Genomic DNA, 27,164 nt, shown 5'->3' on the forward strand with positions numbered 1-27,164 from the left:
GGCCAGGCAGAACCGTGCCTACGTTGTTATTTTTGTGCAGTTAGGAGCCTGCGATAGAGCAGATCTCATCTACAGAGAGGTGACAGGATGCTGCAAGGTCCTCCTCCCTGTAGATGAGCTGTCCCTGGCCTGGGAGGTGAGAAAGGAAGGTGAAGGTTACCTCTGAGTCGTGTGGTCCGTTAGGTGTCTGTGGACAGGGCTAGAATGGTGGATTTATTTTTTTTGGTTTCTCAGCAGCGATTCCTCTGTGTTAGGAATTCCTCCCCCCAGGGGATGTCACATTCAGACACGTCTGTGAGAGGGGTTGGGTCTAGACGATCAGCTCCATCCACCTTTGCTGTACAGAGCCAGGGATAACCTGGGTAGCATCACTCGCTATAGATAGGATAGTGCCAGCATTGACTCATACATGCCACTTATAGATAGGCAGCTTTATAGGACACACCGGTATCTGAGCTTAAGATCTTTTGTGTTGCTGCACAGTGTTTAGTACTCTAGGCTGCATAGGCACATAGCCAGATCATTGTTGTAAGAGATTCCTTCTCTATAGAGGTTAAATGAGGAGAGTGGATGTTAAAGCAAAGTAAAATATATAAGTCGCATTTGTGTGGAACCACAAATCCCAGTATAGATCTACACACTTTATCATATGGTAGCTGTTATGCCGTTGCCAAGTCCAGTCTTGCTGGCATGTGTAGTTCAACAGTTGTAAAAAATCATCTCTAATGCATTTATCTTTATTACAAGTAGTTTATTGCAGGCTTTGTGTGCCATAGCAAAATCACCCTAAGAGATGCCTTCTCTATAGAGGTGAGCAGGGAAGAGTGTGTGTTAAGCTGAATTGTTGGTGGTACTACAAGTCCCAGGCACTTCATCATATTTTAGCATCCTACCTTTATGTGTTTGCCAAGTCTGGCCATGCTGAGACTTTTGGTTCAACAGCTGTTAGATACTCAGGACACAGCTGTCTAATGGAATCATATATTTTAACTTAACAAAGTTGATACATCAGCTGCATAGTTAGCAATGGAAAATAATTTTATAGCTCTGTAGAGTTCTTGGGGTTAAAGTGAAGTGACCACTTGGGTCACAAGGATAAGCTTTTCAGGTCCGGCAGGGGTGAAAGCCATGAGTTCAGGAATGTAGACCAGACACTATTCCTTCACTATGGTACTTTGATCCTGCTTCTAGTTATCATGCACACTATTGGACTATTGGCAAAATAGTGAGATTTGTAGGTGGGTACCTTGTTACCTGGGTACAGTTGTGGACTCAGATTTAATGCCAGTGACTTGGTATAAGATAAGCAGTGTACAGTACATGGAAGAATGGGCTACTGTGTGTAAGGCTCTGAGCTGTGCTTGCGGTCTTGTGTTTTTCTAGTACAGACAGTAGTACATACAGTAGAGTACTGTGCTGAATGTCTGCCTTCCGCCCTCTTCTGGTTTCTCTTATTCAACAAGTCCTAGAAAAGGTGAACTAAGGATTCTTTATACTGTAGAAAAGAAATCAAATCCTCTCAAATGATTACAGGCAGGATAAATTAGCAATGTGACAGTGTGCTGCCAGTGTTTTCTATGAATGTAAGGGACAGTGTGGCTTATCTACAAACTACATACACTGTGTTAACTGGAAAGGTATCTCGGCTGTATATTAAAGTCAATCTGAACTCTAGATGGTTTTAACAAAGTCAGTTTTGCAGAAGTGGTTTCCAACTTTGCATAGCTTATTGTAATTTAAGATCACTGAATGCATTTAAAGAAAAATGTGTCATATCAGTGTTCTTTTTCCCTTACTCTGAACGTATTTGGCAGTTTAACATTTTTAACTAATGAATTTCTAAAAGCATTGAACATTTGATGTAGAGGCTGGTTCCAAGACAAGCACACATTTTTTAGGCAGGAACTCATTTTAAATTTGAAGCATTTCTATATCTGTAAAATCACAGATTTCCCTTCATTTTAAAATGTAAAGACTTGTCTGTACTCTTGAAGGCATAGGCAGACTACCTAATGTATTATTTCCTTTGTCTGGAATGTTTAGTGGTCTGCACAGCAGCATAATTGTATGGTATGACATGGTAAAAGAGTCAGAATAGTAAAGGGACCAAAATAAATACTTCCATTCTCTATCATTAGTTTGCTAAAGAAATTGCCATTTACACTCTAGTCTTCTCAAAAGAGCCAAAAATGACATATATTTTAGCAGGCAGGATTGCTGACACAGCTCAGTGATTCGATCTGAAATTAGTTACTTAAGCTATGCCAATTGAGTTCTGGGTTGTCTTTCTACTGCTTTATCATGCCATAGAGTAGTATTAATTTACTTACAAGAAATCAGGTCACAAAGGATGCTTACTCAATTACTGTTTTGCTATAAAACAGGCCTACAACTATGATCAGTAGGCCCATCTGTCTGACTAATATGTTTGTCAAATATGGGTTTAATCATCAGCCTTTGGAATGGTTACTATGTGACCTATTGTTTTCATAAGTAGCACAACTCATTCAATAAATTGATTCTAAGTTATATTCATTAGTTTATAAATTAAAACCAGGCTACCAGAACAAATAGCTTTAAAATATGTTTGCATACCACTGAGGGTGTAATTCATCCTGTAGTGTACTATAGGCTCGCTTATATTGAGGCCCCTTAGGATCCCAGACATGTGGAGACAGGAAAAAAAAATAACACTAAAATAAAGCTTAGCTTGAGGATACATGTAAAGCGTGTCTGTTATGAATAAAATCCAAAAAATAAGCTTGACTGCTAAAATATATTCAGCAAGTGTTACAATGTAACAACTCAATGGTTTTAATTTTCCATACAAAAATGTGTATTTTTTTGTGATGTAAATACCATATATTTCTCCTTGCTAAAATACTTTTTTTTTCAAAGTCAAAACCACTAATGTGGTTTTATGCAACTGCAGATGAAACAAGCACTCACACAAGGAACAGAATGATCTCAATGGGATGGAAACAATAACTTTTAAAAGGTTCCATATTACTGTAGCGATGCCAACGTTTCCAAATCATGAAACTTTTAACCAGACTAGTAGGTAAATTAAAAGGATTACACGGCGCCTCTGTAGAAAGAGCTAGAATATAACAGTAGACTTTGAACAGTAGGCATTATGAATACTGTGCTGTCTTGCCAGTAGTTCTACTGCAAAAAATAACACAGAAATGTTAAAATGCAAGCACGAATGAAAGAAAAAAAAACAGCATACAATTGGCACTTTGTTTTAAGGTATGAGTCCACCAAGAGTGAAACAAACTGATTAAATAAACTTTGGTGGGATGAGGAGAGGTTGGGAGCTGAAAAGCCTGATTTGAGTTGAGTCCCAGGGATCAGCAGGTGAAACGGTTAGAGAAGTAGACACTCAGGGTTTGCTTAAAGGAAAAAAAAAATGCAGGAACAGGGGCCTGGCTTACTAAACTGCCGGTCTCCCCTTTCATGGCCGAGGGGCGTGTTTAAAGCTCCTTGCACCTCTGACTTGTAGCTGACACAGAAATATGAGTGCTATGTGGATTTTGAGAATGTCCCTTTGAGCTGAATTCTCAGTGAGATCCATTGATTCAGCAGGAGAGATAAAGCATTCCTAGTCTGCACAGCAAAGGGCTGTCTCTTCTACTCCAGCCTGCTGCTGGAGCCATGGAAAGCTTTCTTTCAGTAGCATGTGTGATTTAAGAGCCTTGCACACTGATGGGAAATATTTCAGTGTCTTGTAGAACTCCTCAGACTTTTTTCTTTAGCTGGACGTGATAAGTTTGCAGTGTGTTGAACATGTGGCCAGCTGGCACTCAGACTGAGACCCACGGGATGAGACCAACTCCCCTCTACCCTGACTCATTTCACACTATGAATCTGTTAAGGAACACAAAAGGCCATTGCCAAAGATAGAGCCATTAGACAGAGCATATGACTGGTGTAAATTGAGAAGCTTTTAAAGCATGTACTGAAATATTTTTGTCTGACACTTTATTGGCATTTTTAAAAGTCATTATCCTCCCTGCTGAAACAGTGCAATAGTTATAAAGGATCTCTGGCATTCTTAACCTTGATAGAGAGGATGCTGCATATAATCAACTAGTGTGTGAACTAGGTAGGGCTTTCTAAACCTACAAGGGGAAGGGTAGTTATAAAAGATCTTTGGCACCCTTCACCCTGATAGGGAGGATGCTGCATATAATTGACTGGCAAAGTGTGTAAATTAGGTAGGGCTGTCCCAACCTACAATGTGAAGGATAGTTAATGGATCCTTGGCATCCTTAACCCTGATAGGGAGGACACTGCGTATAATCAGCTGAAAACGTTATAAAGGATCTCTCGCACTCTTAACCTTGATAGGGAGGATGCTGCATATAATCAATTAGTGTCTGAATTAGGTAGGACTGTCTGAAAATACAACGGAAGGGTAGTTATCAAGGATCTTTGGCACTCTTCACCCTGATAGGGAGGATGCTGCATATAATTAACTGAAAAAGTGTGTGAATTAGGTAGGGCTGTCCAAACCTACAATGTGAAGGATAGTTAATGGATCCTTGGCATCCTTAACCCTGATAGGGAGGACACTGCGTATAATCAGCTGAAAATGTTATAAAGGATCTCTGGCACTCTTAACCTTGATAGGAAGGATGCTGCATATAATCAACTAGTGTCTGAATTAGGTAGGACTGTCCAAAAATACAACGGGAAGGGTAATTATAAAGGATCTTTGGCACTCTTCACCCTGATAGGGAGGATGCTGCATATAATTAACTGAAAAAGTGCGTGAATTAGGTAGGGCTGTCCAAAGCTACAACAGGTAGGATAGTTATAAAGGATCCTTGGCATCCTTAACCCTGATAGGGAGGATGCTGCATATAATCAGCTGACAAAATGTGTGAGTTAGGTAAGGCTTTCCAAACCTACAATGTGAAGGATAGTTATAAAGGATCTCTAGCACCCTTAATTCTGATAGGGAGGACATTGCATGTAATCAGCTGACAAAGTTATAAAGGATTTTGGCACCCTTCACCACGTTAGGGAGGACACTATATAATATGCTGACACAGTGTGTGAATTAGGCAGGGCTGTCCAAACCCACAATGGGAAGGGCCAGATATATGTTAGAAAGTCATGCTGATTTCCAAAACTTATTATAAGGTGATGTCATACAAAGGAGATTGTGGGGGATGTTGGGAAACATTAAAAATTGCTAAGCATCACATCTGGCTTTTGGGCTGACAGCTGCACAACTCTTTTGAGATCTATTATTCACCTTTACCAATATTATAGAAAGCAGGCTAGCTTTTTACTATGTAGCAATATAACAACCTTAGAGACATGCACTATAATTACAAATTCCCCAAGGCTCTGGATTTATGTCTTTTTTACTAAACTTTTCTTCACCGCTGAATGAATTTAGTTCCTCACTACAAATATTGCAGTGTTTTACTACCATTGCTATTCTTACTCATTCCTCCATCCAGTCCAGGCTGTAGCTTAGAATTCTAAGCCCTTTGACCCATGAAACAGAAGAGATAATATAAACACATGTGGTCTAAGTATGTCCCATGTGTTCTGCTAACACTGGGGAGGTGTAAAAGTCCTTTGTAGGGAATTCAGGATCCCACCAATCTACTAACACAACATATGGTGGAGGATTTGACTTTCTACTATTGAGATAGGATTTTGCCACAAATCCTTCAATGCTATCGTAAGGAAATACATTTGACCATCATTAATTGATTAGCCTGAAGATCGATTTTTATACAACATTGGTACTTCTTTAACAGGTTTATTATTGCATCTTGCAATTATTAACTCTGTGCAGTTGGCGTGAAAAAGATCACTTGTAAATCACTTACTGTAACATCAATTCTGCAACATGGAACACATTAATCTGGTATAATTAGAAAATGCTTATTTAACAAGTCTCTGTTCTGGTGGTGCCATTATCTGATGCTTGTTTGTGATAGTGGGAGGCGAAATAATGATAATACCATCTGCTTTGGAAGCTGTTGGATGTGGTTTACACCCTGTAGTTTGTCATCTGAGAAGTTTGTATCCATTAGAGATTAATCAAAACCATATTAAAGAACTCACATGGTTCCACAAGGCAATAGCTTGTTTATAAACATATCCTTGTAAAACACAAATACATTATGAATATATTAAAGAGCTTGTGATTCTGATTACTGTCTACAGAGAAGATGTGTGAAATAGGCAGCTGGAGCCAAATCCTAAGTGGAAACATATGCAGAAGTGAACAATAACTTTTATACCAAATTATTGTTTTGCCATTTCAGATACCAGAGGTTTGAAAATTCTGCTTGCTTTAATATACAGGCCTCTGATTCTGCTTGCAATAATTTGTTGTCCTCTGGGTTTGTCCAGTGTTTGTCATGGACATTAAAGAGGAACTTTACCTGTCACAAGTAAAACTAAAAGTTAGCAGCTACAAATACTCTGGCTACTGACTTTAAAAAAAAAAAACCACACACACACTTAACAATCCATGGGGTCCAGCACTGTCTTCCTGCAAGCTGAAGCCTTCTTAGCCTTTTCTTCTCCCGCACCACCATCTTGGATTTGGGAGCTGGCTGAGTGATCAGGTGGTAACAGCAGACTTCCAAATCAAATAAAAAATGGCTGCAGAAGTGACTCTGGGCATGCGCAGGGTGGCGGACTGCCATCTTGGACTGGGTAGCCAGCTGGTTGATCAGACAGTGACTGCTGGCTCCCAAATTAAAGATGGCTGCTGAAACATCACTGCACAAGCGCCAGCTGGTGGAGTGTGTGGAGAGCAACCTGAAGCCTCCTGGGATGTGGGACACATATCCCAGCAGGGGGTGCATAGGCCGGATGTATGTCAGGAAGAAGATTAAAATCAGTGGCAGCAGAAGAAAAAAAACATTACTCGCTCCCCCAAAAGATGCAAATATGTAATGGGGAAGGGGAATTATGCCAAGTCTTTTATTTGAGTAAAGGTCTGCTTTAAAGCAACCTTGTTGGTCACCTGAAAAAAAACAAAAAACCCCAATCCCTGCAATAGAACAGGTATGACACTTGCCTGTGTAGTAACATGTGCCTAATTCTTTCCCTCCATTAAGGGGTCTATTCACGAAGCTGCCGAAGGATCTGGCCGTAGCTTTTGCCGATCCTTCAGCTAGCTTCGGCCCCAGGACCCCTTCGGTTCAGTAGAACCGAAGGGGTGCTGTACGGGCTATTCACAATAGCCCGTACAGCTCCCGATCATGGCCGAGCGGCTCAGCCGAGCCGAACGCATATTCATCGGCTTGGCTACCGAACATGCTGAGCATGTTCGGCCGACCCAAAACCATGCGAAACAAGCCGATGTACGGCTGATTTCAGCCTATGTACCGCTGAAATCAGCCGTACCAGCCTGAAGTGAATAGCCGAACAGTGTTCGGCTCACTTCAGATCGGTCATTCACTCGGCTGCCCTCGGCAGCTTAGTGAATAGACCCCTAAGTGTTGCAGCTTCATTCAGACTGTTTACCTTTTGACAATTCCTTGAACGTCAGATTGCTGTGTCTCTTGTTCTGTTCTATTACTCCTTTCTACAACACCTATGTCACTGCTGTCTGATTGTGGCTGCAGCACTTCAATGTAGGGAAGATTAGAGATATGGACTATTGGAGAGGTGAATAAATGCAATGTGGCGCACTCGAGTGGGCGCGGGCACGAGGACGTTTTAAATGCCCATACACGCATCTAGAAGGCTCCTGTCTGGCCGTTTATATATGGCCGCATAGACTTGCAGATCAGAGCACCAAAGACTGTTTCCCAACAGTAAGCAGCCTGATCTGCAGCTACGATAGTTACCACATTTATTGCCTACATCTAAATGTTCTGGGTAGATGTTGATGTGTTTTGAATGAGCCCTTACTGTATGCATTGTAAAGGCAAATCTATTACACATTCAACAACCTTATACTTATATAACCTGAAGTGCTTGCACCTGGGCATATTTTATGGGCCCTTTGTAGTCATTTGATATCCTGGAGAATGTATGTTCTTGTATCACTATAGTGATTTCATTTGATAATTATTATTTGATTATTGATAATTTGATAGATTATAAATTTGATAATCTCTTTTTATAGTCCAGCTTTACATGTATCTAAATATTTGAATAAAGCCATAAATCAAATGCACTGACTTTATGCAAACGATATTTCCCTGCTGTCTAAAGTATATGTATATCCAGTCATTAAAATCTCATATAAGCATTAGCATGTTAACGTAAGCTTTCATTAAAATAATACCTGGGGATCCTGTCATAAAGCTCCTTGCTCAGACACTTCCTCTAATAGGCAGACAACACTCTTTCCCGGTCTGCCAGTTGTGTACCTGCATTTTCATCCTGTCATACACTTTCCTAAAGGAGACTACTGTATAAGCAGCTATGCTGATGTACAATACCTAGGGATGGTCTACTGTTGCCACCAGTAGGAAACCCACCCTGAGAAATGATGTGAAGACATTGCTGGATCACATACATGTAGACAGGAAAGAGGCTGCAAGAGATCAGCAACACTGACATGCAAAACAGAAAGGAAAAAGGTGAAATATAAATTTCTAAAAGAAAAGAATAGGGTAACAAATTACATATCATGTGATTTTGGTTTACATATACTTTTAAGTGTTGAACATGACAAAACCTCTCTTGTCAGTGATGCTTGTAGGGAAAAATCACAGTGTGGTAATTCCTGACTAATAATTGCTGCACCGTCTTAGTGTGGAAATCAATAGGAAAGCTTAGATCCCAACAGCTAGGCTGCTGACCCAATTTTTGCTGCAGTACAAAGAACTACAGCCATTCACAATTACAGCTTTACGCTGTTCATAATGACTCAATGTTTATCAGTTTTGTAAGAATCATACAATATTGGTGTAAAAAAAAAAAATGATACCTTATATTAAAGGATCAGTCCACCCAAAACGTGCATTACAGATTTTGGTAAATGCTAAAAAGTATACCTGGGCAGAAAAAAAAACACAAATTGCCTATGTAACAGTGAAGGCTTAGTATGTTTCTTTACCTGCATGGCATGTTGTAGCTACTCTCAGTTTTCCGGTATTATACCTGTTGATCCTGCCAATAATAGTACCTTTCTGCTGAAGGGTGACAGTGCAGTATGAAGTCTGGTGAATTCACTACAGCAATGTCACCAAGAACTCTGTGTGAGACTCCATTCACACATGAGCGGTTTTCCGTGTGTATTCAGTGATTTTATGGGCGGATTCCGCACCTTCCGGCTATAGTAATAGCCCCACACGTGCGGAACCCGCTCGCATGTTAACATTTGCACGGTTTCGTTCCGCGCAGTTGTCCGTGCGAAAAACCGTGCAGAAAACGGTACCACTATGTGTGAATGGAGCCTTAAGACAGCCTTCTCCAACATCTCAGCAGTGGTACTGTGGAGGATGGACCAACTATTTGCACACAGTCACATCTTGCTAAACATTGCCCCTCTTCATGGATATTTAAGAGTGGCAGCAGCTTGTGTCCCATACCTTCCTAGTATCCAGAGGAAGTTACACTCTGTGTTACCACCTTCCACCTACAGTCCTAATTGCCAGGGAGGAAAAGTCACCACCAAGCAAAAATGTATTAAAAGATGATAAAGTACATGACTAACAGGGTTTTCTATGTGCTTACACATTGCAGATAATATGTTATGCAGCTATACTTTGATTGCATAGCCTTTACATCTGGTTTAAACCACCTGACAACTTCCTATATCTCTACGTGACTACTGGTAGGATATATGAACTACCTTAGTTCTTGGGTCTACATACCTGCTGTAGGTTGTATGAGGGGTTCCATTTCTATTTTTTTTTATTTTACTTTAGATAGAGAATGCAGCAGGAGTGGATGGAACATTCTATGGTGAGAGGGAACATCTGAAACTTAAAGGCGGATAAGAACAGGAACAGAAATGATGGCAGGGAGATCTTTTTGATAATGTAACTAATACATGCAGGAAGCAGGGGGCTTACTTTACCTATAGCTAAAATATAACATTTGGGTGGACTCACTACTTAACAACTTTGGCTAAAGAAATTCATATACAGGTAGGTATCCTCCTGAAGAGTGCTTCAGGGCATGCAGATAATGGGGTTATTATTCAACCCATCATCCAATTAACTAGTGACTAGGAATGCCTTTTAGTTGGATTGTACCTAAATGTCGAACAATTTATTATATAATATGATAATTATTATATATAATACTGACTTTACGCCCAGCATTAATCAGTCTGCATTTTCCATAGATTGTCTGGATGGTCAACTGCCCAGGTTCTATCATTCTTTTGGGAGAATCATGAGGGCATCAAAGGCATGATCATTTGTAACGTAGTCCTTTAGAGGCAAGCTAATCTTGGCATTTTTTGGAACAAATTAATTTTGAAATTAAAGACTTTAGCCAATCTTAGAAAAGCAAATGTAGGTTCATTGACAAAATATTCCAATGTAAGTGTGACCTTTAAATTCTAAACCCATATTTGTTTTATATTTGGCAATCCCATGATGACTGTGAGCTTGGATGAATAGATGCAATACTGTATTTCACCTTCCCCAGAGTGATGCCATGCTTACTGAAACAAGTAACCTGCTTTTTTCTCAGTAATAAAAGATAAACGTAACCCTAGAAAAATGCAAGATTTGGGATCATTGGTCTAATCCCTAGAATTAGTAGCTGTATTGTACATATATTAGTGTAATTTTGTAAATGATAGTGTGTTGGCTGGATAGAAGGAAATTACAAGGTAGTTTTACTTGTAAATGATACGTGCAGTCGGGCGTGGGTATAAACCTTTCATGTGTGTGGCATAACGCATGCAGACAGACCTCATCCAGATGCTTTTCTGTGATATGGCTTACCTCCATGGAGTTCTTTCTTGCAGAACAGCACATCAAAATGCTCTTCATAGATTTCTACTGTTTTTGGTTAGTAGTAATGCCATACTAAATGCAGATATGGTAGTTTTATTTTATCTCTTTATGTAGGAGTGTGTATGAAGATCTTTTTTTAATACGTTAATCTTAGCACATTATGTACTAATAATCCTAAGGTACCCAGACACCCCACAAGCTTTTCATGATGCTTTGAAGATGCTGTATGGCAGGGTTGCCCACAATTTTTGTGTTAAGATGTACTTTTTAAATGACGAGCTACATGAGATCTACCAACGAAAAAAAAAACCTCCATCGCTCTCTCTCTCTCTTGGCTGTCTCTCATCGCTTTCCTGGCTGTCTCTCCTTGCTCTCTCTCCTGGCTGTCTCTCCTTGCTCTCTCTCCTGGCTGTCTCTCCTTGCTCCTCCTTCTGGCTGTCTTTCCTCGCTCTCTCTCCTGGCTGTCATTACTCGTTTTCTTTCCTGGCTGTCTCTCTCCGCTCTCTTGGCTGTCTCTCCTTGCCTTCTCCCCTGGCTGTATCTCCTCTCTCTCTTTCCTGGCTGTCTCTCCTTGCTCTCTCCCCTGGCAGTCCCTACTCGCTCTCTATCCCCTGGCTGTCTTTCCTCTCACTCCTGTCTGTCTCTCTCTCCGCTCTCTCTCCTGGCTCACCTTGCTGTATTTTGCAAACAGTGTAGTGCAAAAGGCTGTGTAAACTAATATTCTTTGATGTAATACATAGCACTTCAACCACGAGAATCTACCAGAAAGGTGTCTGGGAGCTTGGCTCAGCAGACTCAGGCAAATAGGTAATAATGTGTGCACAGCTAAATAAATATACCAAAATGGAATAAAGGGGCCACCATTCACACCCTTTGTGATCTACCAGCATCAGCTTCGTGAGCTACTGGTGGATCACGCTCTACCTAATGGGCACCCCTGCTGTATGGAATAAGAATTAGTAATATAATGCATTGTAGAAACAAAGAACTCAAAAGTGGAAATCTCAGTGGCTTAGTCCTTAACTTTTGCTTAGACAGTGGACAATAACCAAACAGATTTGACATTTTGCAACATAATATCTTGATGCTACCTTTTAAAGTGACACTAAACTCAGGAGTTAAATCTTAAAAATGCATTCACGTTCCTTAACTATTAACAAAAATGTAAGTTATTTGTGTATCACTCAGCTGTAGATCCTCAAATCCTCTCTGAATTTGTACTGACACATTTGTGCTCCCATGATGGACTACAATCTCATGTTTAGTTTACTAATTTGTATTGTACTTTAGAACACACGCAGGGACCATGGGGAACAAAAGTAGCCACCCTCCAGAAGGAAGAACAGCGTAAGCATGAATTCAGAGATGATTTGAGGATCTACAGCCGAGTGATACACAAATAAAGGACATTTTTGTTAATAGTTAGGATACCTAAATGCATTTATAAATGTTAACTCCTGAGTTTAGGATCACTTTAAAAAGAAAAATGAGCATGTGAAAAGTCAATGCGTGTTTCATAAAGAGTGCATGAATATTTGTTACATTTTGTAAAGTAGCCTCGGGCTGACAATAGTTCAATAAAGGAAGCATTGGTTATACTGGCTATTGTAGTGACTAGAGTTGGATAATTGCAGCTTGTGATCCTCAGGCAGGCAAGATAATACACGGACCATTTTGAATGTGTATAAACCAAGAATATTAAAGCTCATACAGAATGTAGGAATAAACCATATACAAATAATTTCAAGTACAACTGAAGCTTACACTTTTTTTTTGTTTTGGATAGGGTGGAGAGGGATTAGTAGTCAAGTTTTTATTGCTATTTGTTCATTAGAGATTAACATGCATGTTATTGGCTATGGCTGGAGGAAATAAATGCAGGCAGATAGTGGAAATCTTTTTATGTCTTTTGGCACATTAAGGCCTTGTTATACTGCATGGGATGCATTAGTGCAGGGGAAAGTTCTGCAAGCCGCTTGACTGCTCTCTCATCAAAAGAACCAGCATGGAGAAGCCATAGAAAACAATAGGCAGCCTTGGTTTGGTGTTAGGACTAGCTCCCACCCCTGAGTGGGAAGCGTGAACTGAGCCAATTGGGGTCAAAGCCACCTGCCAAGTGCCAGGAAACTGCTGGAAAGGACTACTCTCTGAATGAGCCCTTAGGAATTCTACAAACATTTTAGTTATCTCAGGCTTTTGTGTATTGTCACCTTTCATGATTGTGTAAACTTTTGTTATCAGTAGTTAGCTGTGTTTATGGTACTGTAATCAACCTATCCTCAGGCAACTCTAGACGTATATCACACCCATCCTACAGTAGCACACATAAATCAATTAGTGTCTCAGCAAAAACTAATAGATAGTTTCAAGGGTGGAGATAGTGGGAAGAGTTGACAGGTGTCATGAATGCTTTATTCAGAGTCAGCTGTAAAAAGTAAAGTTGATGTATACTTGGATGAAAAATACTGTTTTGCACTAGAGAATCCAACAAGCTAAGTTCAATTTTTATCTGCTATTTTGCCTTCCCTGGTCTCCCCTTTTCCCCTCATAAAAATGCTGATGTAATACATGTGATGCTGAGCCACTATGATTGAAAGAAATGAAGTCAAATGAATAAAAGGAGTGGGCCAGGGACAGTAAGGGAAGGGAGGAAAAAGATAGATGTGAAATGAGGTGGGCTCTGTCTCACTTGCTGCAGCTTCTAATGCACAGTGTGTGAAGCTCACAGTGTGCTGTGAAATCAGAGCAAGCAATTTCTGTACAGGAGAGAAGCATATATAACTGTGCAAGACTGAAGGCTGCAGTTCAGCTTTGAGCAAAGCTTTCTAAATGCTCTGCATATGCCATGTAAATGTTTGCTGTACACACTGTTCACACTTCAATACAAGTTGAAGTCCATGTGAACAAGGCCCATACAAGATGTGCCCTGATCATAATTGGAAGATAAACAAATCAATCTGGTCAAATTTAGAGGGATTGCTGCTTTCATTTACCTGATTTTCCAATGACTAAATTGTGCTATTTTTAACAAATGGTAGATAATATATCTTTTACAAAAACAAATTATTAAACTCATTCCAGGTTCACTGAGTCAGAAAACCAAACTGAAGGCCATGAATAGACAGACTATGGTTTCAAAGGCTAGTCTGTAAATGTGTGCAAATGATGACTCATATGTCCATTGCACACACACATTCATTTTTGTATAGGACCTTCTGAAGACTATCATTCTTCTTAACAGACAGCATCAACAGTTTGGAGATGTCTGGAAATTTCCAGCTCACTCAGTTTTATGAATGATTTTGTGTCTTTCTTTCCCAAATTGTTGAAAAGCTCTGATGCAGGAATTGTAGCGAGACTATTCTGCCTCTAAACTCAGTGGACTCCCATGTACTACTCCATTGTATTCTATACATAATAGGGTTATTTTTCTAAAGAAGTGAAAACTATTTACTCAGCAAAGTGAATGCTCACTGAGATTAGTAAATAAGGAGAAGCTGTGTTCACTTTAAATACCCAGGAACTTGGTGACACCTGTAGCTGTGTCTCTGCAATAATTGCTTGACAGCAGGAGATAGGAAGTGGATGCACTGTGATGGAAGTCAGACCACAGACAGCATTGTTGGCAGTATGTTGTTATTTACTAATGATTTATTCCCATCAATTCAAGAATGCCAGATATGCTACTGCTTTATTATTACTAAGAGGATACTGCAGGGTCCTAAGCAACATAATTAATGTATTTTAGTCCCAGTACAAAGAGATGAAACTATAATAAATAGCATGGGGATAACATATAAACCCTTGACATATACCCTGGTGGCAGTTGAATCCAGGGCCCAGGTTGGCAGCTGAACCCAGTAATCCAGTATTCTAAGAAAACAGTGCTAAATCCTGGTGCTAACCTGAAAACATTGAGACAACAAGAAAAGCACTTAGGTCACAAAATTCAACATAACGAGAATAGTGTCATGGGGATATAAGACAGCAATAACGCACCAAAGTGAATTATGCTCCCCTAACATATTTTCCATACAGCAGTTCCTATTATTTTTTTAATGGTGAGGGTACAAATCATTTAAAGGTAAAATGCCCCCAATGGTCAGTGTCTAATGCCAGCCTTTGGGTGTTAGGGTGTTTGTAAGGAGTCGCATAGCTCTATATGCCACATTTCTTTAAACACTCATGCATTGTAAGCTTATTGTTTTCCCTGTTTTAAAAGCACGTTTGATGGTTTTGTTAGCTTGCACCTTTTACAGTTTGCCATTGGCCATTCATTTGGACTTTGAGAGCAAAAACTTTAGTATGGCACTATGACAGTAGTGAATGTAGTTGTCTGTGAAGGTTCTCATTTATCCAGGTCATGGTATAGTTAGCAGAACAAGTCCAGTAGAATGTGACCAACTACTACTACTTATGAAATAAACATTGCATCTCTCTATTTGTTTCAATACTTCAAAAGACCTGTTAATTGCTTGTCCAACATGCCAGTTGCTGTTCAACCCTTTATCAGTGTTGCTTACAAAGAAATTTTTGAACAAACCTAATGCCTTTTTTGATAAATAGGCTCATTGAATCTAGACATATGATGTCACGTCTCCAAGCCTGTATTAAAATTCCCCACCTCTGGAACTCTGGGTGCAGACCAAAAAGAGCTAAAATGTGCTCTATGAACTCAGCAGGAAAGCAGGAACTCTAACACCAATGAAATCATGTTACAGCCAACATTGTGAAACCTGGACATAGCAGACTGCAGCCTCATCTAGGACTGTCTAGAACCAATCGAGAGCGACAGTGTGCTATGTCCAAGTTCAATAAAGCTGTATGCAATCTGATGATACGGTGTGAGGCTAGGCTTATTGAACCTGATTTAGAGCATTATCTTTTTCAAAGTGAATTTTCACTTTGCAAAGTGCATGTTCACTTATCTTAGTGAATGAGGTGACGTTGTGTTGATATAATTCGAACAATTCGATGTGCAAGCCAAAATCATGCCTTTTTTAATTTTCCCTTTCATATGATTGGGTATTTTTTTTGCAAAATTAATGTTTACTTTGTTTTATATTGAGGTAAGTAAAAAAGATTATCTTTGAAAGCAAACATGCTATACTGCTTTAGTAAATCATCCGTACTGTGTATCATTAGGCCAAATACATTAGCATTTTTCCTTGAAGATTAAACAGCTTAAGCCTATAATACCACAAAGGCAACTGGGTAACGTGTCCACGTGAAATATTGGATAGCAGTGTTTTCAGTTTGACAGGCACCAACAATAGACTTTTTGTTCATTATGATACTTTCTGCAGATTTCTGTAATCAAAGATGTTTCCTGGATAAGGTTAAAAAAAAAAGGCTTGAGCGGTGTCCATATAAATCACTGGTAAAGACCCAGCAGTAAGATACATATGGAAGCAGCTTTATGAATGAGTGCATTTCTTTACTGTCATGTATAATTTATTGGGATAGTATGGCATGTTGGAACAACTTATCTTGGCTTGAAAGTATCCATCGTATTTCCCTTCCAGGCATAACATTTACTAATGAAAACAGACGTGCATGTCTAGCTATGCGGTAAAAAGTCTGGCCATTTAAATTAGAGTAATTATTCAAAGTTAGTTAAACTTAAGTTTATACACAACCTACAGATTTTCAATTTTTTATTGCCAATTACTACTTTGTGATAAATATTTTTTAAATGTAAATGAGCAATGCACATATTCACTATGCATAGATGCATGTCTAGAACTATCTGCAATTTTAAACCTGTAAAGTTTAATCTGCTTATATTTTGTCTTCCGTGGTTCTTCCTTTCCCCCATCATCAATATACTAATTACATTTTTAAATAAAACCTTTCCGGTTGTATTATATACCTTATTTTAGACCCATTGATGTCCTGACTAGCTTACTGTGCTTTTTTTTAGCTTAGTGGTTAGCACTTCCACCTTGCAGCACTGGGGGTCCTTTGTTCAAATCTCAGTCAGGACACTATTTGCAGCGAGTTTGCATATTCTTCCTGTGCTTGTATGGGTTTTTTTTCAGGTACTCCCACCCTCCAAAGACATGTTGGTAGGGAAATTGGCCGTGTATGTATGCGTGTGAGATACAAACCTTCGATTGTAAGCTCCTCGAGGGCAGGGACTGTTGTGAATGTTCACTATGTAAAGGGCTGTGTAAATTGTCAGCGCTATATAAATACCAGTAATAAATAAATAATTTCTGGTGGGATGGGCTCAGTACTACTCTTAAGATCCCTTCTCCCTAATGGAAGCAGTGAGCTGGCTCCTGGGAGGAGTTAAGCAAATATGACAATGCATTGATGGGTGGATGTCAGTCTAGATGAGTGGGCATGCATAGGCAGGCTGCATTGGCATGTAGACTGCCCTAGGCAATGCCCAGTGAATGAGTGAGCCAGGAACAGTAAGGGTGTGGAGAAAGGCACTCGATGATGCTGGGCATCCTCCAGACAGGAAATAAGACAGGCTAGGTCTGGCTTGCTTCAGCTTGTAATGCACTATAAGAAGCTTAGAGTGTGCAGTGCAATTAGAGTAAGCAATTGGAGTACAGTAGACAAGCCTGTACAACTGTGCAATGCTGACTGTAAGGCTGGAGTTCAGGTTTAAACATTACAGAAAAGCATTATGCCAGTAATGCATTTTGGTCAATGTTTTTAACTCCAGTCTCCAGTGGGAGATAGCAGTGCATGTTTTTAAAGACTACCATGGTAGAAGCACAGTTTTGTTAGTAACAGCTTATGGCGATTCTGTGAATAGAGCTGGAAAATGTGTACAATTGCCCAAAAAAATGGTTGGGAAACAGTACTATTGGCTATCAAATTAATGTACCTCGAAGGGACTGTGCATATGTTTGGTTGCTCTATGTTGACTGTCCTGTGGGGCTACTGTGTGTTTTGTTGTTTGCAATAGAAATCACCAAAATGCCAGACCTTAACCTGAAACAGGAGGTGATTGACTACTTTGTTGGCCACACTTGGGATAACAGTGAGAAAAAGGCAGCTCAGGCCATGTGGTGTGAATGTGAGAGAGTAATATTATTGTTGTTTCCTAAGCTTTTTATTAGTAGGTTCAAAGCATATTGTGGCATAGTAGTATTATGGATTTAACATGCAGTGTTTTTATGATATATGAGCAAACAGAACTGTATATTATCAGATTGCTCTATTAAAAAAGTCAACTCCTACCTATTTTGCTACTTGTCATTTTCATGTAATGGATGGCATTTATGAAAATGTTCTAGCAAATTCATTTATTCAAATTCATCGTCTTTATAGAATGGCTAGTTCATGAATAATATCTGTACAAACTGGAATGCACAACAGATATAATGAATCTAGTGCAGGTCTTGGCATCACCTTTTTTTCATTGATTTGTACCCCTTATGTAGATTTCTGGCACAGCCCCTTGTCTTAAATTGACACCATCACAATCACAGTTTAAGGAAGTTACCACAGTCTTGATAATGACATGATTACAAATGTCCTTACAGAGCCTCATACTGTTGTTTTTTGTGCCACTAGTGGTTAAAGCGGACCTTTACACTCAAAAATCATTACACTCAATGCATCCCTCTATGTATAATGATTAATAATAGCATAGATAAGTCAGGTGTGAAATGCTGTGATTTTGGAATACTTACACTTCCTGCATTTAAAGTGCAAGTTACTTAAGTTTGCCAACGCAATGCACACTGGGAAGGTTACATCAGCAGAGCATTACTGGGAAATCTCATCTGTAATCTCACGAGATTTCAGTGAAATGCATTTTCCTCCTCTGAGATGATGTGCATGGCCACATGTCCTAGTCATATGTGTCAGAAATCCAGGAAGTAATAGGAGAGCTAGTAATTTGCCCTTAGTAAACATAGCCACTGTCAGAAGATGTGGGAAAAAATAGAAATAAGGTATGCAAAGAATACAAAACTTGCGGTTATCTAGAATTATGTGTTTGTAGATTGTCATTACTAAACATTTCTAAAGGTGTGTTTGTTGTTATTTAAAAGATATGGGTAACGGTCTGCTTTGAAAGCATATCTAAACTCAAAACTTCAATTTAATATATTGCAGTTTACCAGTCATTAGTCCCCTTTTGTTTTACCTGGTAATCCTGCTAACACAACCACCACATTTAAGAACTGGTTAGCCCCAATAAATTAATTTTTTTGTTCTTAGGTTTAGTTCAGGGCTTGACAAATCCCAGGAGCCAGGTTGCTAATGTTCCTTAAAATTTACAGTTGCCACCTAATATTTGATGTTTTGTCCAGTTGTTAATGAAGCTCGCTCCTGAAAAAATCCTTCTGGCTCCTGGATTGGACAGACTGGCTCCTAAATTCCATATTAATTTGTCCAAACCTGGTTTAGTTATCCTTAACCTGCTTACAAATATTAGAGGATGGTCACCTGATCTTGTTGACTTCAGCTAGATTGAGTGTGTCCCTGCCAGCTTTAGCAGACAACCTGGCATATGAAGCCTAGGGCAATAGCCAAACAGCTGGCTTTTTGTAGATACTTACTCTTCCGAATAGGCTGATGCTAGGGGTACTTGCTCTATGTACAAACATGCACTGTTGGCCAGTAGGGGCATGCAGGTTTATGCATATCACACTGGAGCAAACGTTTCTTTCTACGAACATCTAACGTGTGCTTCTAGCTTTACACCGACACTTGTTCACAGCAGGGGTCACAAGAAGCTTGGTGGAGTTGCATCTACTGTGACCACTATTGTTCTACAATATACAGTTTTTTTTCATGAGGCATGAGTTTGCACAGTTCTTTTGATATTTATATTTCTAAATATCCCAATGGCCATGTAAGAGAAAGTAGGCTGTTCTACCATATTTTGTTTGTTATAAAGCCAGCAGCCAGAGGATAGATAAGATCAGGACTTAAAAAAAACTTTTGTTGCCTGTTTAGGAATGGTTTGCAAAGCTACTGGCATAAAGCAAATAATATTCCCTCTAGCCTGCGGCAATATCTTCTCTTTTGTGTCTATCACTTGATACTGTCCTGAGTTTACTGTACAAAAGCTTTGGCAGGAGATAAAGAAATACATTCTGCTTCTCTAAAACTCCTGTGGTTAGTCCAGCATATCAAACACTTCCCAGCAGGAGCCTGCGTTGTCCTTCCTGACACAGCAATGAGGACAGCAATGCTAAAAGAGAGGAGGTTGGAAAGCAAGACATTTGTTACCACAGTATACAGAAGAAGTCAACGCTCATGAAGAAGGTTACAGTAAAGGCTATTTAAATCAACAGTCACAGAAGTTTACAGTCTAAATAGAGCTTTATCTCTGTGCTTTAAAGGTAGTTTCTAAAATATTTACATCTTTACAGGGCCTGTTTTTGTACATTTTGGATTTTCTGTGCAAAGGGCAACAAGCTGTGATGTAACTAACACAGTTACTTCAAGGCATGTGGGGCCTAAGCTGCTGCCCCATTTTCTGTACAACTGGTTAGTCACTTTATTTCTTAGCTTATAAAGGTTTCCGATGGCAGACAAGTGTGCGTGGAGGCTTTCAATTCAGAAAGCATAAATTTGAATGATATCATCATGCTATGCCCAGTAGTGTTTTCGGGTTTGGGGCTGCCCTAGGCAAGACAAAACTCGGGCGCCCCCCCCCCCCCCCCAGGCTATTAGCGTAGGAGGAAAGCTGTGGTCTCAGGGGGGCTTTGCAGGGTCTGTGGTGGGTTCTACAGGATCTGTGGTGGGCTCTACAGGATCTGTGGTGGGCTCTGCGGGGTCTCAGGTGGGCTGTGAAGGATCTCTGGTGGGCTCTGCAGGGTCTCAGGCTGCAGGCCCGCCTGAGACCCTGCAGAGTCCACCACAGATCCTGCGAAGCCCCCCTTAGACCTGGCAGAGCCCTTCACAGATCCAGCACAGGCTCTCTGAGACCCTGCAGTCTCAGGGGGGCTGTGCAGGATCTGTGGTAGGCTCTGCCCACCATAGACCTTGCAGAGCTCACCACAGACCCTGCATAACCCCCACAGATCCTGCACAACTCCCCTGAGACAGTATCGGGGGGAGGGGGGCTGTGCATGATATGTGGTTGGCTCTGCAGGGTCTCAGGGGGACTTTGTTGGATATGTGGTGAGCTCTGTGAGGTCTATGGTGGGCAGAGCCTCCCACAGATCCTGCACAGCTCCCCTGAGGCCCTGCAGTCTGCAGGATCTCAGGGGGCTCTGCAGGATCTGTGGGGGGCAGAGCCCCCTATGTATCTTGCAGAGCCCACCACATATCATGCACAGCCCATCTGAGACTCTTTGGTGGGCTGTGCAGAATCTATGCTCGGCTCTGCCAGCACAGTCCTCTTACCTGGCACGGGAAACCCAGCCGATTCGGAACAGGGCCGCCTCATCCTCGGCGCCCGATAATCGCATCTTTGGCGCCCGACTGGCTCTCCGGCGATGCCTCCTCCGTCATCGTCTCTGCCTCTGGCTTCTTCCGTCTTCGCCCCTCCCGCCTCCTCCATCTCCGCCCCCATCTCCTCTGTCTCTGCCCCCTGCCTCCTGCTGCTCCGTCCCCTATCTCCTCCTGCTCCACCCCCTGCTACTTCCTCCACGTTCACATTAGGCAGCCGGGCTGCCAGTTTCTGTGCAGCCCGTCTGCCCAAAAGTTTTGGGTAATCTACCGCCTGAGGCAAACGCCTTGTTTGCCTCGTGGCAGATACGCCCCTGGCTATACCCCTTAATGTCATCACTTACATTAGACCAGCACCTTGAAAGGTCATCTATAGTAACAACCATTGTGCAGCTTGTTAATTCTTGTCGTTCAGAGCCCTGAATTTCATCTTTTCCAGTTTCCATAATTCACTCCTTTGGTGACCTAAGTATTATAACACTCGTTAAATCCTACAGTGGTATATTCCATTCACTGGTGAGTAGATGTGTTAGAGGTAAAGATGGTGGCTGTAGATGAGTAGGTACCTCTCTGGAAGTGACCAGCAGTGAAATATCTCCTGTTTGTAGTAGCAGGACCTGCCATTGTGTCTTATACAACTTAAAAAAGAACTATGGCCAAAGTTTTTTTATATGTATGTATATTATGTATAATATACATAATAAAGGTTGGCTTTCAGGAGTCAAGTGTGTTAATGTATTAGAGGAAGCTCATTTCTGATTAACTCCTTTGTGCTATTATACAATGACAATATATTTTGCTTGATACAAATGTTTGGTTCGTTTATAAGTTGTTTATTAGTTATTAGTTGTTTTTATATTTATTTTGTTAAAGAACTCTCATGCATAAACTAAATACTGGTCGGCACATTCATGTAATGTTACCCCCATTTGCCTCTCCAATGATCCTCTATTGTTATATAAAGAAAATCTTTAGTTACTACAATCTAGCTTTGCTACTCCTCCTCTTATCACGTCAATTTTGCCATTGCCCCCTTTGTAGTGAGCATGCCTGTCTGGTGCGCCTGTTGTGTGTGCTGATGTCCCGGAAACATCTCCACATGTTTGAGCAGTACCAGCAGACTACTGCTGTCAGCCAGCCTGTGTTGTAAAGTGTCTGACACAACCCCTCCTCCCAAACCCGAAATTCCTAGTGGTGACGCTTGTCTCGGCCAGGCACATGAAGTCAGAGACAAGCATAGTTGAGCAAGCTTCATTAGATATTCATCTCCTTTATGACTGTGTGGTCAGACAGTGGTGGGGGGAATGGGGGGCTGTTGACCATCTGATCTTGGCAGGTACAGCCCATAGAAAGATTGGACAAAGTGCAAAATGCACGTTGTCAGCCAAGGGACTAGAGTGGCAAAAAAAGTAAGTGAGACTTGTTATTGAAGTATTCATTCTTTTTTTGATGAACCATGAATAATAGTAAAAAGAGTAAGTGCTTTATTAAAATATTGATATCACTCCTCATAACAGAAGGATTACTATTTTTGTATTTTTTACATTTTTATGTAGTTTACAAAACTGCATACAGTATTAAATTCCTTTCTAACACTCACTGTCTATTTAACAGAGAACATAAATATATAGGGGAGAAGCTGTAGGTGAACACAGAAGGCACTGAATCTATTGTCAGGATGTACTGTGACAGGTCACTTTGATGTGTCTAAAGTATTTTCCTGATATTTTTCCTAAAGCTGTCTCATAACTGCTAATCCCATTTCCCTTCCATAAACCTCCTTCTAATCCCTTTAAAGCACACTGAAATACCCTCTGGATGTGGAAGAATTCTCCTATGAATTGTTAAAAGTCTAGAGGCCATTGAAAGGTTTTCAATGTGATGTCATTTATGAATGATAGCAGCAAATTGTATATAATTTTTCAGTATCCATATGTTTTTTGTTCAGCTGTTTTCTTTTATTGATGGAAGAACATACACCTGAGGATTAGTATATTATATGACTAAAGCTTGTCAACCAATGTGCTCTATTTTTATCAGAACCTTTTTTTCTGGGTTGTTATGACTCTATTATTAGGACTGAACTACACAAATTAATTTATGTAAGCTATTAGCTGCGTAAGTCACATGATCACAGGTCATAGCAAAACCACAAAGGATTCAGAGCTCATTCACACCCATATCTTTCCCACTGACTTGTTTGATAATTCTCTATGACATATTGTGGTGATTGTACTGCTGTTGTCATTATTCATCATATAATAATGTGCAGTGTCACATTAATGCACCATCAATCAGGCATAGAACATCACTGGGCAGCTACAGCACTGGCAATCTGGGTATGTGCAATCATTGGCAGGTATATTTTGTATTCCAGGTTTAACTCGTGGCATTTACTATTTAGAGTCAATCAAATATTTTACTTTAACATCTTTAGACATATTTAGGGAGAAACTGATGAACGAATTAGTTTTCTGTGCCGCCTTTGATCAATAGGGAGGTTTAGAAAATCATACATGTTGCATGCAAAGGCTTTGCCTTCTTTGAACACACAATGCACCTCTGAATGTAACACATAAAACACCCAGCTCCAAGCTCTGTTTTGTGAATAGCATGGAGGAGAGGGGGGCAGAGACGTGACTGTAGTGCTGGGGTTTACGAGACCTGCAGTGCTTAAATGCCAGTGGGCATGTAAGTACAGAAGAAGCTGTACCTTCCCCAACATGTCAAGGAACAGATTTGACAGTTGTAGGATACAATTGAATGTATAACTTCAGTAAAGCTGTGATTTGTTTGTGCCCCTGGCTGGGCTTTAAATTAAAGAATAACTAAACCCAAGAACAAAATGTAATATATTGCAGCTTACCAGTCTATTGATGTGGTGGCTGCATTAGTTGACTTTTTTTAAAGCTAAGAACATTTTTTAGTGCAAAAAATACCTATTGATCCAGATATGCAATGTCCTTGCCCCTTCTTGTGAGTGGAAATAGAAACATAAGGCAATGTTATCTTCCCTCTGTAAACGACTAATCTCCCCACCCTCATGTAATGGAGATGAACCAAGGCATACATGTTTCTAGACTAGTCTGGACGACAACCATGGCTCCCTCCATAGATACAGTGGGGGAGTTAGTGTAACCACCCAGGGAGAGGAAGTGTATTTTTCACAGGATTTCATGGTGAAAATAAAGAAAAAAAGGAATACAAATGCAGCCACCATGTCTAAGGACTGGTAAACTGCAATATGCAATGCTTTTTTTTTTTAAAAATAGACTTTATTTATACAGCAACTTTAGAACAAGTATATGGCAGATCCTTGAAATATAGTGAGATTATGTTGCTAGTTTTGTTGTTGTTATTATTACTATTATCATTATAAGTATTATTGTTATCATTATACGTAGCAGTAGTAGCTGTAGAAGTAGTAGTAGTGTTTTTTTTAATATAGTATTTAAATAGGATACCTTCCTAAAAATAGATAATGAGTTAAGGCTGAGAAGAAGTACACATTCTGCAGTCTGCAATGGGCACTGTTTTCTGCAGTTAACTGAGCACCAAATAGGTTATTGTGAATGTGTTAGCCATCTCAAATTCTAGACAGTGTTGTGGGGGAAGGGTACCACCCACACAGGCTCCAGTTATTTGGGTGTCATTTCTGCTTTTGAAGTCATGATACCTGTGAATGAATGCTTCTTGCTAGAATACTTCAGATGCAATGCTAAAATTACTTGTTGTTTGAATACCATCACAGAAGACACAGTTGGCTTTTGCTTTGCTTCACCTGCCTTTAAGTTTGTAGATCTTGACGCTAAATCAACACATTTGAGGTGGTCCTATTTCTGACGTAATTTCCTTTGCATGTTCTGTTTTTGTCCCTTTCGAATAACTCATAAAATAATATCAAAAATCAAACAGAGAGCTGCTTAAAAAGCGAAAAGGTTTACTACAAATTATAGTAGTAACAGTTCCATTGTAAGAAGCAATCTGAATAACTATAACTTGGTTATTTAGATGTAAAATCTAGTGCTGATATATTTTGTTCAGAGCATTTTGGAGGAATCTGTTGCTTGTGAAGTTGTTCAAACTATAACTTACTGTTGAACTCGATGGACTCTATAGGCTGAACTCGATGGACTTGTGTCTTTTTTCAACCTGACTAACTTTGTAACTATGTTACTATTCCATCTCTTGTTACCATGATATATTGTCATCTATAAGGAATCTTTACACTTTATGTCCAATCATAATAGTAATCACTAGGGATGCACCGATACCAAGTACTGTACTCGGTACAAGTACAAGTACATGTACCGATACTTTTCCAGCTCCAAGACTAGACTAGAGAAAAATTCAAAAGTTAGGAGGCAGCTGTCATTTGTAAGGAGCACATGGAGCTCCTGGGATTTGTACATCTCTGTTTTAATGTATGATTTTGTTTTTATGAATATAAATAAAGAGATGCATTGATACCAGTTTTGAGAGTAAAAGTACTGGTACTTGCCCAAGTACTTACAAGTACGAGTACTGACAAATTTTTGTTTATTGTCATGTGACAGTTTTTCTAAAACAATATCGATGATTTCAGGACAGTGGTGGAGCACCATAACCAGGTCCCAGCTGCAACCGCTACAACCCTGCTAGCACTCATGAAAATGCCAAGTATCGGCATTGGTACTCGAAAAGTATTAGTGCATCCCTAGTAATCACCAGAACCTTTGACAAATACAGCAAGTAAACCCCACCACCAGGCAATAGGGGTGTCACAGTTTGTCTAGTTTCCAGCCTGAATGTGGCTGTACCTCTTGTAGACCCAGTTGTTTGATCACTGATTTATTGCAAGTCTACTTGCTTCAATGGGTAAAGAAACCCACATGCATTAGAGATTATTCCATGATCCGGCCAATCTAACTCAAACTGGGTACTATGCCATTTTTTTTTCAGATCTCCCCACTCCAACCATGCTCCAGATAAGAACTATATAGTTAGGTTGTTTTTTTATACAGCCATCCCCTTTTGGTGACTGAAACAGATGCCATCTGTTATTTGGCTCTCCTAATCCTCATCTTATGTCATGAGTGCCTATGCCCATTTAAATGTATTAAGTTATTCTGAGTGGGGGCTACTGGAGAGCAATGATTCATACAGTTATTTACATATAGATGTAGATTTTGCTATTATTAAGTCTTGCTTTAATGCACTGAAACGTGTTCTCTTGATAGTTAGCCTCATATATTTATGCACACAGTTGACTACCTAACAACACTGCACCACTGGGAATGTATGTATGCTTAAGACAAATAAATTCTATTACAAGTAATTCATTCAGTAGTGCAGCTCCCAGCTATGTGTGTTGTTGGACCTATCCTTCTTTTACATGACTGGGAAAATAAAGACTCTTTATTGTCAACGTTATCAGCACTCAGATTATATAACAGATTGACTTCTAACATATTACTTCTACGAAAGGATTGTAATTCTAGAAGAGGTTTATATTCTCACATATGGCTGCCATTTGTACCCTTGGATTGACCTTTACTCTGAAAATACCTTGGTGCCAGCACTAGAATTTTTTTAATTAACTGCAAGGGCACTATACTATTTTGTTAGTCAATAACAGATGTGTATTCAAATATTTTTCTTTGTGCTGTTATCATTTCTGACTAAGGTCAGAAGTGAAGAATGACCAAAAAAAGCATTTACAGTGGAATTCAAGGCAAAACACCCCTTAGTTTTATCATTAATTTAAATTCTGCTTGCATAACTAATATTCACTGTGCACCAAACAGCAAATTTAGAGTGGAATATTATGAACTAAGAGCCAGTCTCTTTTGTTTTGAAGAGTAATGTAATCCTTGCATTTTAAAGAAGAACGGTAGGGGG

The 27,164-nt window shown here is 39.9% G+C and overlaps 1 protein-coding gene across 5 annotated transcripts in view; it reads left to right on the forward strand.

Moving 5' to 3' along the window:
* Window positions 1-27,164, forward strand: part of COL11A1 (collagen type XI alpha 1 chain) — a 199,621-nt gene that overhangs the window by 363 nt on the left and 172,094 nt on the right. The window lies entirely within an intron of this gene.

Source organism: Nanorana parkeri, unplaced genomic scaffold (assembly GCF_000935625.1).
Source record: "Nanorana parkeri isolate BGI_ZX_2015 unplaced genomic scaffold, ASM93562v1 scaffold330, whole genome shotgun sequence".
NCBI lineage: Eukaryota > Metazoa > Chordata > Amphibia > Anura > Dicroglossidae > Nanorana > Nanorana parkeri.